The 14485-nt window shown below is 46.3% G+C and overlaps 1 protein-coding gene across 1 annotated transcript in view; it reads left to right on the top strand.

Moving 5' to 3' along the window:
* The window catches only part of RBM43 (RNA binding motif protein 43), a 265140-nt gene that overhangs the window by 127612 nt on the left and 123043 nt on the right, over nucleotides 1–14485 (top strand). The gene's annotated exons all lie outside the window — the stretch shown is intronic.

The following is a 14485-nucleotide window of genomic DNA, read 5'->3' as shown; positions in this document are numbered from 1 at the left end:
AAACAGGAAGATGTGCCAATGTTTACCATCTGGTAAGCAAAAATAAGATTCTTCCCAGGTATAAAAAAGGAAGAAGCTGAGCTGTGTGTAGCAGCTCTGGTCAGGTACTCATAGTCGCGAGCACTTCCTGCCTGCTAGCATTCCTGCCATAGCTTTGGAAACTGGGTTCATTAACCATCTGGGCTTTAAAGAGAAGAAATAGCACTTGAGTACCCACCACCTTTCATCTTCCCTCCTGGCTCATGTAACCATGGCAAAGGAGTCTATGCTAGCCTCTGAGATGGCACAGTTCATGTGAGCCCCCATCCATTTTCTGATTAAACCACTCGATGCAGAGCTGTGTAGCCTTCTCATCTTTCTGAGTCTCACCTTCGCATTGCCACTGGTAAAAAGTCAGGATTTTGTGCCTGGACTGAGATGGGAACACATTTTGCTCCAGTCTGTGAATGATACCTGCGCCTGCTGCTCCCTGCTTTCCTTCAGTGCCTGCCGTGCAGCTCATTGATGGGAGGATGAAGATAGTATGGGAAACCCACGCAGGCAGCTGTCAGAAAATGAGCTTACTATAAAAGCAACATATGCTGTACTGAATTACGAGACCTTCAAATCACTACAAGAGGCACTTAAAATAGTCTGGAATTTAATTACAAGATTGTATATGTTTTAAATGCACAAATGTATAATGCAGACTTGGGCTGTAACAAGGGAAAATCTTCTTCCACATGCACTTGAAGGTGCTGGAAGGGAAAATCCTTGGAGGGCACGTGAGACCAACAAGTTGGGATTCATGAAGCCTCATGGCTAGCAGCTGGGATGCCACCACAGATGGGTGACACCCCCTGGTGCTCTGTGCCTGGGACTAATGAGCCAAATGAAGGCACATTTATAATGAGGGTGTGTGCACAAATCTAAATTATCAAAGACACATCAGCAGCTACGAAGTCGTTTGGGTTGTGCCTGTTCAAAAATGTTGGTTTTTTTTTTCTGAAAATGCTTGCATGCACTTGAACAATTCATCCCTTTTCCATGTCACCTGTCCTGATCTCATGTGGTCATCAGACAGACGAGGGCTCATCCCTGACTAAAGCTATTACATTCCACCAAGTTAAATATCTTGTGTATTGTGCCTACAAAAATGAAGATGCACTTAACATAACAACATGGTTATTAGCTTAATGGCAGGAAGAGAAAACCTAGCAAAGAGAATTAAAGCACTGCTCCTGCAGAATGTCCCTGAGGAAAGATCCCTGTGTCTGGGATACCCATGAAGGCTACTCACCCCCCAAGATTTCCTGGCAGGCATACCACTGGCATGGGATTAGCATTGCAGCAGCTAGCATGACACAAGACAGGGGACCTGGATGGATGCCACACTGATTTGTAGTAGATTATTATTGTTTTCCTACTTTAATTAACATAGAGAACTCAAATGAGAAAAGAGATCATGTGTATTTTCCAAGCAAAGAAATAACTACTTGGCAAATACTTTGATCTGCAAGCAGGGATGCAAGGATTGGACTGGAAAACTAATAACCATGAGCCAGAGTATCCTCTGTTTGTAAAAGCTGGGAATGGTGCAATATTCCTTCCCATAAACCCACGGAGAGGCCAGGGTAAGCCTTTACAGCAAACCTAGGGTTTTCAGGACATACAAGAAAGCCAGAGCCATCATTCCCAGGTTTGACAGAGGAACATTTGCTAGTGTCTTCCAACTTTCTATCAGTCAGCATTCCCACCACAGCTTCCCTGGCCAGTTCAGAAGCATGGCTGAGGTGGCACGACGCATGATCCCAAGGGCTGGAAGGTATAATTTAGCATAAAGTTATCAACAAGGCACTTAGATATCTGACAGCCAGCTCAGACATGAGGTTTGCAGTGTAAACATGGAGACGGAGAACACACACGTCATGCCAGGTAACTCAACCAGTGACTCATGCTTTGCAGCTACATCATGCTCAGGATCTTTCTGCAGGAAATGCTTACTGGGAAAAGTAATGTAACCCCTGTATTTGGCTCATTTTAAGGCTAGAGAGAAATCAGAACTACAGCTGTAATTGCTGCTCTGGGCTTGTCAGGGCTTTTGTCACTTGATCTGGTTTTCAAAGTTCTCAGGCTCCTTTTTGATGTCAGTAAATTTTGGGAAGAGCTGAGCAGAAATTGGAGGTGCATGGCTGTGTCCTGCCATGACCCGTCATCACCGTGAGTGCTGAACACAAAACTTTCACCTCTGGTTTCCCAACGCGAGCTCAACAGCATCATGTGCCCAAGAAAACACTGTCCCCACTGGACTTGGGCTGGCACAAACACTGACCTGGCAAATGACAGGGCTGAAATAGGGATTTGGGGCTGTGTCCCTGCATGTTGGCTGTGATTGTAGCTGCCTCACTTCTCTGGGGCTAAACAATATCAGCTTCAACAGCCCAGTGCCTGTCAAAGATCAGCTGTGGATACCAAAAGAAGAGGACAGGGTCATGAAGCTCATAAAACTACTCTGTTCCACACTTCTGGCCAGAGGCCAGGCACTGGTGCTAGAGGTCGGCAGCACTTCCGAAGTACAGGCCCTTGCTAGGGAGGAGGGGCTCAGCTAGACTAGCAAATACTTTAATTAAATATGGTGATATCACTAACCCGCTGGAGTTCATCAAATTAGTGTTGCAAATGGCCTCATTTACGTAAGGCGGTTTCAAGAGGGAAAATAGCATTTTGCTTGTGAAGATGATGTTTGTTTCCTGATAAACAAAAACCTCTTCTCCCTCTGGAGCTTTGGGTCTGTTCAGTTCTCACCAAAATATTTGTTTTGGCCCTTTCTCGGTTTAGGGTACCAACAGTGAAGGTACTTGACATGATAGGAGACTGCCACAGGAAAATGGTGAGAAAGAGGGAGAAACAAGGGACTTTTTAAAAAAAGGACTTTTGGGAGGAGGAGATGCCAGTATCCTTCCTCTAGCACATAAATCATTTCTGTAGTTTAAAATAAACCAGCATCTGTGCTGGTTGGATCGCTGCCATTTTTTTTCTTATCTATCTTGTTTGCTGAAAGATGACTCAGGGCAAAGCTAACACGGTGCCCACGGGAGCGCTGCTGGGAATGTGCTGATGTCACTGACTCCCTGGCAGCCGAAGGGCTTGAGGGCTGGGAGGGGGATTCCCACCTGCCATAGAGGAAGGAAGAGGAGTGATAGGGATCCTTCTGCTAGCACCCTGGCTCTTAGCCCAGGCCACTTTCCTTGCTTATGTTGCACTTGGGGGAGAGTCTCTTAAATAAATAGAAGCGCTGCTTCATATGCGAGGGCTGGTGTCCCACTGACACTGGGGGAATGTCCCTTTCCCAGCACTTGTCACAGCACTTCAGTGTTGAATGAAAGCTTGGGCTTTCCTAGCAAAATCAAACCCCTGCCATCTGTGGCTTGCCCCTGAGCCCTTGGGCTTGTATGACCCACAAGCAGAATGGGTGGATGGGTCATTCCCCAGCCTGGTACTCCAGAGATTTCTGTCTTCCTCATGAAATGCTTCAGTTGTCTTATATACACTAGAGTTTGAGACCTTGGGAGTTGCTCACCTTTGTCTCAACTTCCCTATAAACCCCTATCATCCCCTCCTGTAAATTCAAGACCATTTTGAAAGGCTGAGTAAGATTAAGGAGTCGGGAAACATGAGCCCCTTTAGGTTAAAGGGTTTCTAACGCACACTGGTCCCCAGGACATTCTCCTCCGTTTTTGTCCTTGCAGGAGCATCATTAAAACCAATAAGCTTCTCTTATAAAAGGATCCAGAGAGGATGACAAATAAACCTGGCTCCATCCGTGGCTCCTGGAGATGGCACAGGGGATGCATGCTCTGTCCTGGGAAGGTACGGGCAGTATGTGAGGGTTCCCATCAACCTGGCAGGCCCCATACTTCTGGGGCAGAGAGGGCACTTGCCTCTAACCCCAGCAATGAAGCAACCCTGCCCCTTTGCAAACACTTTGAACAGAGTTTCACAATAATCAAAGCTGATTTCACCACCTACAGCCCTGATCAGCATGAGTATACGCAATTACAGCACGAGGGCAGCCCTGCCTTCTCCTCATGGGCGTTATCACCCTGTGCAGCCCCCTCACATCTGATCGGAACTAGGCCTGGGCACAGGTAGGATTTAACACCAGGAAAATCCCCTCTGATTTTCCTGTAATTACGCTGTTATTTGATGCCAAGAGACTCCATCAGAAGCTAGTGCTGTGTTGCTCAGAAGCTCTGGCACAGGAAGAAGTAACGTGGTGCTGCCCTTGGACAGACGGAGCTCCGGGCCCAGCTGTGCTGGTGGCACTGTGACCCCAGGAGGATATCCATGGTGTCAGCAAGGGACCTGGCACCCCCATAAGATGCAGTCCCCCACTCTCCATGGTGGCCAGGCATTGATGTCCCCAGAATTAACACAACTAGTAAATCCTCCATCGAGGAAGCAGGGAATTCTCCAGGTTTGATTCACTGTGGCTTTCGAATCGCCAAGGATGTGAGCTGGCTTGTCTGGGTACAACCGCAAGCTCCAGGTGTGGTTAAACCAGCACTGGGGAAAGGATGCCAGCGCAGTGAATGCCATCTCCCTCCTCACCCAAGCCTCTGACCGGCTGTGCTCACTGGCACATTAGCTCAGCCCTCTGGCGGGTGTGAATTTTGCCCTTTCCCAGCTGTCATACTTTCTGTACAAGCAGCTGAGCGTTCACCCGGTTTTCCTGGAGCACCGTGGGTTTGCACCATGATCCTCTGGCCCAGGCTTCGCTCCCTGGGTGCTTCCTGCTAAAAAGATCTGCTCCCTGGTGCTGCAGTCAGCTCGCTTGGGTTTAGCATCTCCTGGTATTGTGGACAAATAGCAAACCACTGCCTGGATGGGCTCCTTGGTGCATCAGGATCTCTGGGGTAGCCATCACTCCTGTTGCATCTGGTGTGGCATTGCATGCTTGTATGTACCGTTCAGCTAAAGAGCTTGTGAGTATTCTTCTCTTGTTATTAACTGATGATTAAACCCAGTGTTGTTTGACAAAGCCTCACCTTCCCTCTAACAACACAAACTGCCTCCCACAGCCTCCATCAAAGGGCAAAAAGCCACCTGCTTTTGTTCATCTGTCTCTGGTTCCTCATCAGGGCCAGATCCCTTGGGCTGAAAACTGACTGATCGTTGCTTTTAAGCTTTGTGGGGTTGAAGCATTGTTCCTTGGGGTGCTTTTGACATTTCAGACTAACACGGTTGGGTTGTATCTGCCAGGCATGGGGAGGGCAGCAGGGCTGAGGGAAGCAGCTCTGGGAAGCATGGGCTCCTGCCAGCAGCACCCACGGGGCAGTGAGGGAGTGGAGGCACCCACCATGTTTGCCAGCCAAACACCAGGCTCCCAGTGGGCATCAGAGCTCTTTTGGAGGCAGTGGCAGTGAGTTCATCTTCCCAGTGCCCTTCTGAGCCTGAGAGTTACTACAAGGCTCAGATAAGGAAAGAAGCACGAAGACGTGAACTGGCTTGCCCCAGGTCCCACTAGAAAACTGGCAGGAGAACCAGGAACAGAGTAAATCTCTTTGTACTTGGACCAGAAGATTTCAGAAACTTTAGGATTTATCTTATTGTCTAAAATCAGGTTTTAATTGCTGTCAGCACATCCCCTCCTGTCACGCTTATTTCAGTAGAAGAAAACTATTGCAAGACCACTCTTCTCATTATGCCTGTAACATAATTCCAAAGCTCAATCCCAAATTCTCTTCTTTTTTTGAGAAGATTTACTGTCCATCCCCTGCTGATTTTCAAAGGGGTGAAATTGCAGAGCAGTGCTGTGGCTCTGGCCCCAGTCAAAGCTGCTGACCCCACACAGGCATCCCATTCCCACAAGGAATATCCCCTCAAACCCCCACACTGTGGCACAAACAAGCTTGGCTGCTGGATGATCCTCTCTCTACATCATTATTTATTAGGCATTAGGTCAGAAGAGATTTCTGTGCCAGGTGTCCTCCTAGACCTGTGAAAACTATGGACTGCTCCAATTTATTTGGAAAATGGAGCAGGAGGAAAACTATGTAAGCATCGAGGGAACCAGACCTGGCTTCTGAATGTATCTTTCTTTATAAGAGGTTATTATATACTTATAATTAATTGTTGGCTCATGGCAGAAAAGGTTTGACTTGCATGGACAAGTCAGAGGGAGGGAGGGAGGAAGAGAGGGAGGGAAGAAGACCTGGAATGGGAAGCAGATATGTGGGAGGATACAGCATTCTTTTCCCATGTTGGGGAGCAGCAGGACATGTAAATTCAGCTCTGGAATTTTGCTCCTTACCTTTTATGGTGAAAAAATGAGGTTTTCCTTTGACTTTGTAAATACATGCTCCAGCTGAAATCCAACCTGTGCGTTAATACCCAGCCCAGTGTATGCAGCCACTCACCTGGATGTGCTGAGCACAGGCTTATGCAAAAGAGAAAGCACAGCTCTAGGCTCCCAGAGGCTCCCAGACAGCTCCACTCAGGCTGATGTAATAGTTTTATCTGAGGACAGGATTTGTTTCTTATTGCTCAGTCTTGCCTTCAATATGAAATAACTAAGCTAAGTAATTAATTTTTAATGCATACAATATAGGCAGTGAGAGTTTTGGAGCGATTTATGCTCAGTCCTGTTGCTGCTGCCAGTCTGTTCCTGGGGCTGGAGGGGCAAAAGAGAATCTTGCAGCAATGCCCAAACCCTACAGAGAGCCCCATTCTCCCAGGGCCTCCCTGCTGCTGCCTCTGCTCCACTGCACAGAGCCCAGAGCAATGCAGACAAACACAGTGACAGTTGCTGGGAACTCAAAAAGCCTCAGACTCCTCATCTTACAAGCATGGAGACCACATACTTTGTGGGGTTTGGAGGTCAAGGGATGGAGCAGTGATATCCTGCAGGTTCCCTCCAACCCTTCTTTTACAATACACAATATCACACCAAACTGCAAATAAAGTGAAGTCGCTCCAGAAGCTCTTGCTTTCTGTAACCTTCCTATACAACTTGTTCTATTTAGTAAACAGCAGTGTAGGAAGAAGATATTTAAAACTTTGAAAATACCTAACTACAAAAACAAATGCAAAATGTGTTAGAAGACCAGTTAGTCTTTTCTGAGTCATTTCATTAGAGGGACTAACTTTACCTGTCTATGGAAATCTCAGGGTGGAAAGTGTATGAAACCTGCTGCAACCAACACTTGCCTGATTAGCCATGCATTTGCCTTCCTCTGAAAGGAGGCAAAGGTGTGCCACCCACATTTACACTTTTTCAGCCTAATCTGGTTTAGGTGCTGCCAAGGTGGGACAGGCTCTTCGTGTGGGGCAGGGTGGCAGTGGCAGATGTGAGGCCCCCAGCCTGCTGCCCACCACCATCCATCCATCCATCCATCCATCCATCCATCCATCCATCCATCCATCCATCCATCCATCCATCCACACACACACACACCCACCCACCCACCCACCCACCCATCCATCCATCCATCCATCCATCCATCCATCCATCCATCCATCCATCCATCCCTCCCTCCTACCTTTCCTTCCTCCCTCTCTCCACGGGATGAAACTACTGAGCAGTGCTGGTGTTTTCTGAGCTGCAGGTCCCTGAACTGTCACAGAGGGAGTCCAGGCATCAGGGCTAGGCATGTTGCATCTCTCCACGTACTACTACAGCACCTCAAAGCAAGCAAAGAAATGGAGCAAAACTCTGCATTTCATCTTCCCAGCTGCAGGTAGCATGGGTGAAAATTCAGGCCAGGGTCATTGTGACCCAGAAATGTCCTGTTTAACCCAGGGGCTTGACTTAAATCTCATTTTTGCATTGCAGCTCTGGCCCACAGCCTCACTCAAACAGCCCTGAACAGCAGCTCCTTCTGAAGCAGTAATCCCCTCAGTGCTGACAGCCACAGCCATGCAGGAGCTGCCTTGAAAATTTTAGCTAATTAGAAATTTGGGAACAAGGAATTGCACTATCAGCTTTTTGCTTTTCCAGAGATTGGCTCGAGGGAAGTTTAATAAGATTGAACATTTGCTATTCTTATTTCGGGAGAGAGATTTAGATGCCTAATTCCCATGAATGCCCTTGCATCTCCCAAATCCCCACATGCAACTTCAAAATGAGCAGAGGATTTCTCCTCTCTGCTATTTGCTTTTCAGAAGTGCTGGGCTCTTTACATGCAAACCCCACCACTCGCCAGTCATCACTGCTCGGGGCGAGCATGGTTTACCCACATGGGTGCTCGTGGCCAGCCTGCTGAACCGTGCTGCATTCCCCCCTGAAATTCCTGAGGTTTTTCTGAAGATCAGAGCCAGATTAATCACAGCCTGGTAGTAGTCACCCATGAGGCTAAAGCTACCAGCTTCACAAGCCTAATAAGTGGTGAAATTCAGTTCAGAACTCAGCCCTGTGACTTTATGGTGGGAAAGGCAATGCCTATGGGACAGAAAATAACAATAAAAATCAACACTGAAGCGTGTTAAAAGTTTCAAATGGCACCAAAAAAAATGCCTGCTATGTTTCCAAAGGTCTGTGCTGCTGCCCCGGACGCTGCTGTTACTCATTCACATGGGCAAGAATTACAAGTATGTCTGCAACTAGAAAAGCTTAGGTTCGCTGAATATTTGAGGCTTGGTATGGTATGAAGGGGTGGGGAGCACAGCTCCAGTCGGCAGCCGTTTGAGCAGAGAAGAAACAGTTTTAACTTCCTCAGGACAATTAAACTGCCTTGGTGGTACTGCAGCCAAAAAAAAGCCACCCTGCTTATTATTTGCTGAGTTCTTTCTGCTCTTCAGCAATAATTTAAGGCCGTTCTGCCTTCAGGGAAGCCCTGTGAAGTGCAGCGTTCACAGGAATGGTTAACAATATGCAGTACTGACCTAACCCACTTCACTCTGCCGTGGAAGCTGCTCCCAGCGTCCGCCTTTGGCCCCCAGCACCCACTGGGATAGCCCAGAGCTGGGTGAGAACTGGGGATTACACAATTTCAGTTGCTTTTTCCACCCCCAATTTGGGATTAAATAAAGGTTTTCAGAATTCCTTGTGAAATGAAAACAGTCTTTTGACTAAAGTCAAAATGTTCAAGTTTACACATTTTGTATGTACTTCCAGAAAATATAAGCAAAGCTTGGAATTGAATATATCATTAAAAAAAGGTTAAATCAGAATGGTGTGCCCTTAGCAGAGAGCTTCATAACAGAAAGTTGTTAATACCAATACAGAAACCAAAGCAGATTTGCAAAACATGTTGCCTACAGCATATCAATATTTCTGATGGAAAACCACTCCATCAGAATTTTTTTATACAGTTTAAGGCTAGAATTTCATACCAAATAGTTTTACTGTCTCCCCAGCTACTGGCACTCCTGATTCTCTATAACGAATTTCCATAATTAATGGTACCTCCAGGTACTGAAAATTAAATCTTTCTGTCTACAGGATATTCTCAAAAAAAACCTAGAAATTGTTTTGCTCTAAGCTAAAGCACAATCAATTCAATAGGGTTTTCTCCACAAATTTCTATGGATCTTCAGATCAGAGTTCAGATCCAGGTCAGTTTAATGCAACTCTGGATATTTCTTCAAATTCAGATGGGGATTTGAAAAACATAAATCTCAAAACAACCTTCCTTTTTGTTGAAATTAAACCCTATATTGTCATCCAGATTAAGGACTCCTACTCTTTGATGCCATGGATAGAAGTACTTCATATGATGTTTGTGCTGATTTTGTATTCATGAGGAATGCACTACAGCATTAGGCACATAGACAAAATACCAAAGTTAAAGCTGTTGGCTGTGAATGCTGAGATTTGGCTTCTCACATGTGTTCTTGTTCCTGAAGGCTGCTCCCTATACCATCCTGCAGCAGGAAACGTCCTTGAGCTGCACGTGGTTTCACGGATGGCAGAACACCCCTGACGTGCAATTTGTTCTTATTGCAAGCACTAACAAATCATACATAATGTAACAGCAAAGCAGCTAATGTTGGATTTGCATGAGATACTTTTACTGTGTTGATCTGGGAGTTTTCCTGGTTTAGATGTATTTACTCAAGACGAATAAATTCTGCTTCAGGGAAGTTTTGACTTGAGGCACTTCCCCAGCTGGTGGGATAAGAATGTCAAGAGGCCATAGGCCACAGCAGGAGTGTATCTGAACCCTAATCCCTTCCCTTTGCAAGAAGCAGCTCTGTACACCTGGATCCTAATAGAGACTTTTTCCTGTTCTCAAAACATCAAGCTTCTCCAGAGACAGAATTAAGACATTTGTGTGAATAATCCACATCATTTTCATGGCTTCTACTGAGCCCCCTTAGCTGGGTGGTGTGTGGTGTGTTGGGAAGACACAGGAAAAGGGTGATCACCTCCCACAGGTCCTCATTTCACCAGCACTGCTGTAAACTCCACAGCAGGGTTCCCGGAGAAGTCATTTAACCACTGTAATACCTCTCAGTAAATGGTCAAGAGCAACGCACCCACCATTCCACTGGTGCTATGTGAATAAATGCCTTAAAAAAAGACCCCATGGATGGAGCCCAGAAGCAGACGTATAGAACAGAGCTGCAGACACTGGAAAAATGCACCAGGCTTGCATGAGATACAGGATGCCTGCCCACATATGAATAATTGCACTACAGTCAGTATTTTAAAATACCTTATCTTCTGTCTTAATATCCAACCTTAGTTATTAAGGAGGTTTAAAATAATTTTAGAGTGCTTATAACTTTGTTAAAGCATCACTCCCAGCTCCTGAAACTTGGAAGAGCTGAGCTCCCGCCCAAGTCTTAGCACTGTACCGTCTGTCAGGTGAGGGAGAATCACCGATGTCTTCAACTAATTTCACAAATTTATGTAATTCCTTCTCGGTAGTGTAGTGATGGCCAGATTTCTAAATGCCAAAATACAAATTATAAGATGTCAGGCTTCATTTTGTTTTCAGTTCACAGGTAATTATCATTTCTTTTCACAATTGGCATTGTTCCTGCATGTTATTATACCAACATCATGAAACAGAACATGCTCATTCTTACCCTACTGCCATCAATTTTAAACCATCACTGTGACAGAAGAATATTTGGGTTTCTTTTTGACAGCCAAAGCTCTGGTCCCTTGGCAGTGGTCTGAGCCACACATGGCTGTTGTGCTGCTTGAACCCTGTTTTTTCTGAAGTGAGAAATTTTAATTCCCTACGTAGACAATGCAGAGCAGTGCTTTCTGATTTTAAGTCCTAAACCTTCACAGCTACACACAAAAGTAGTGGGAGCTCTGTTTTAAACATCTGTGGTGCTGTATCACATTATGTATTGGGAATGAACCAAGGCCCAACCAGCATTAGCAGGTACTTGTGACCTTACTGCTTCTCATCTGTTGAACAGGCCTCCTCAGACCATGTCATCTCATAAGGCGGCAGCAAAAAATAATTTCCTTTCATCTGTTAAGAACTCAAATCTGACATTGATAAGTCCCATGGAAGAGATAACAAATGGGTATGCGTTCAGAAGAAGGTTTTGAATAGCATCCCTAAATGAGGCAGGGATTACACGCTGGCCTGTGAGAAGTACAGATGTTTCTGAATAGCTGCTCGTTAAGGTGACAATATCTTTCCATGGGCTGAATAGGTTCTTGGGAAAAAATAATACGTGATCATGAAATTAATGACTATCACTGCATACTCACAAGGGAGTCACATTTCCGACACACAGGAAATACGCATTTCCTAATACACAAGTGTTTGACCTTAAACCTTAATAATGTTCTTTTAATGTACGTCCCATTTAGCTTCACATACACAGGCAGAAAGGAGGAGAGGATGGGATGTGTGAGGTTCATGTTTTATGTATATTGTTTAATACTTTCCACCCATGCTTTGGTAGTTGGCATAGCAGGGAGAGATATTCTGGTGGCAATTTTAGATTTAAATCATCAAGCAGTCATTCTGATACTAAAAGCACTTGTTCTCAGCTGTTTTATTATAGTCATAGAAAGTGTTCAGGCAGATTACTTGTGAAAGGAGAGAAACGTATTTTGATATTCCCATAAAATCTTATACTAGATCAGTAGTCATTACCACAGATAATACTAAATTGTATATATGTTATTAATATACACATAATGCTTTCTTGGACGGAAAGCAGAGAAACTGTGAAAGTCTAGAAAGAAATCAGATCTGAAGAAAAATGGGGAATTTGAAATAAGCAAAGTGAGAAAAGATGCCTTATAAATCAAAATCCGGACTGCGTGCAAAAAATACCAATGGAAATGTTAACCCCCACTGCATTATCCCCCTAGTTATCAAGATATGGGAAAATGCATTAAACTTAAGAGTATGACATGAATAATAGTTTTATGGGGATTAACGTATCTGGAACAGCTTCCCGAAGGAATGACAACAAGCAGGCAGTTTCAGAGCAGGCAGGGGTGACTTTTAGCTTCTTGATTGTCACAAGTGCCCAAAGCACTGTGGACACCCTGAAAGCCCGGGGGTTTAGTTGGGTGACTGGCAGCCTCTGGACCATGAGAGCAAACAAAGCATGTAAACACGATGTTACTGTGAAGTCTGCTGACTGAAGCTCTGCGGTCATAATGAGTGTTTCGTGCGCATTGAAGTTCCCACATTCCTGACATAGCCAGATGCAGGCAAATTTTCCATGTGAGATGTGCGAAGCAGCTGTCTCCCCCAGCCCAGTGCACAGTGCCCAGGAGCACTAATTCCCCTTCCGAGCACCCTTGGTCCTGGCCAAGCCAAGCCACTGCCAAGGAAAGGGAAGCATCAGCAACAACTTTGGTGCATCTTGTCTCCATCTGTACAGAGGTGACCGAGGAAGTGATAGAGAGCAGATGCTCATACCTGGTTCCCATTCAGGAGTAACAAAGAGCTCTTTCAACCCTGTCTTCTCTCCTTATAGTATACCATACCTCAGTTGGTATGTGGGACTCGCAACAAATACAGAGCCAGAGCTGATGCTCCAGAGCTCTATCCCACCTGCATCTGTCCATGAGGCTGCCATGTGTTTCAGGGTGGAGGGGAATGAAGAAACAGCATTTTCTACACTCTGGAGAATACACAAGAGCATTTACACAACTGTTTTTTACCTGATTTACCTCCTGTTCAGATACACACAGTTGAACAAAAGAGAAAAACCCAAATTGCTGCGAGCACTAAGCTTCTTCACTGTTCTCCCATTCCAAAGAGCTCAAGCCTTGTTTGTGGACAGCAGGCATGGAGACTGCAAAGCAGCTCAAAGTAGATCTTCATTAAAAAAAAAAAAACAACAACAAAAAACAGAAGATCATAGAAAGTTGCTTGCTCCACCTTTTCAGTACAGCTTTACAAATAATGCACACACAGCAAATTTTAGTGTTTTATCATTATTTACTAGCAGAAACCAAGGCTTAAATTCTTTGGAAAATTCATTAAAGCTGAGTAATTCGACCAGCTAAAGATGTGACACATCAGAACAAAATCAAGAATGTTAGCTATGAATTTTGAAATGTCATGCTTGGGATTCTCTTGTCTGCGTCACTGGAGTTTCTCCCTGTGGTCAAACATGCACAAGATGGTAATGCTTTCCGTTTCAGGATGTTGTAAACTTTATTAATTGCTTATGTTTCAGCCCAGAACTGACACAGAGCTGGTCTGTGACCTGGATAACCCACTTTAGGGGTAAGGCCAAGACCCCCCTGCTCGAAGGCCGTCCCTGTCTTCGGCTGCTCCAGCAAAGCTGGCAGGTGAGGAGGGCTGAGCGAGGAGGCGAGGCAGCTCTGCCCCAGCCCTCCCGTCGGTTGGCAGCCCCTTCCCGAGGGTGCCCATCTGGTGGCCGCGCAGAGACATACGGGAGAGGAGAGCAGCACTTGCTGGAGAAGTGTGCTACCAACCTCTCACAAACCGTCCCTTGTTCAGGGCTGTCGCTTCAGAAAAGATATACCCCGCGCTGCTACAGAAGTGCTGTTTTAGCCAGAGCAGCATTCAGGCCTCGGGTGAGCACAAGCCACTACCCAGTTTAGCTTGGGTTTGCGACCAGGAAGCTAAAAACCATGCACATTAATAGTGGGGATGTTTCCCCGAGATCCCCACACCCTCCCGGTGACCATGTTTCCAACAAAACCCTCGTGCGGTGCAGCCAGGGACGAAGGAGAGCGGCTCTCCCCAGCTGGACCTGTGGGGGCCCTGGGGGCCCCGGAGGGGGGGGGGGAAGGGCGGGGGGGACGGTGCTGGCGGCCCCTCGTGCCTCGCCGCCCCTCTGGGGGCCACAAAGCGCCGCCGGTTCCCTTTCGTAGCACCGAGGTTTATAGACGGCCTGTATTAAATGACCAGAAAGCCACCACAAAGACCACTCTACTCCACGCATTGTCCCACAGGCTTCTGAGAGGATGACACCAGCCTCCCGCCAGCACGGGCCCATCCCAGCCTCCTGAGGAGGGGCCGGCCGCGGTGGAGTCAGGAGAGCAGCGGGGCTTATCAGGCTGAGAGGCCCCCCGCAAGGCACCACAACCCCCCCTTAC

Source organism: Pezoporus occidentalis, unplaced genomic scaffold (genome assembly GCF_034315485.1).
Source record: "Pezoporus occidentalis ecotype Australia unplaced genomic scaffold, CSIRO_AGI_Poc_V1 ctg54, whole genome shotgun sequence".
Lineage (NCBI taxonomy): Eukaryota > Metazoa > Chordata > Aves > Psittaciformes > Psittacidae > Pezoporus > Pezoporus occidentalis.
Note: the sequence above shows the minus strand (reverse complement) of the source record. Positions and strands in the feature narration are given on the sequence as shown.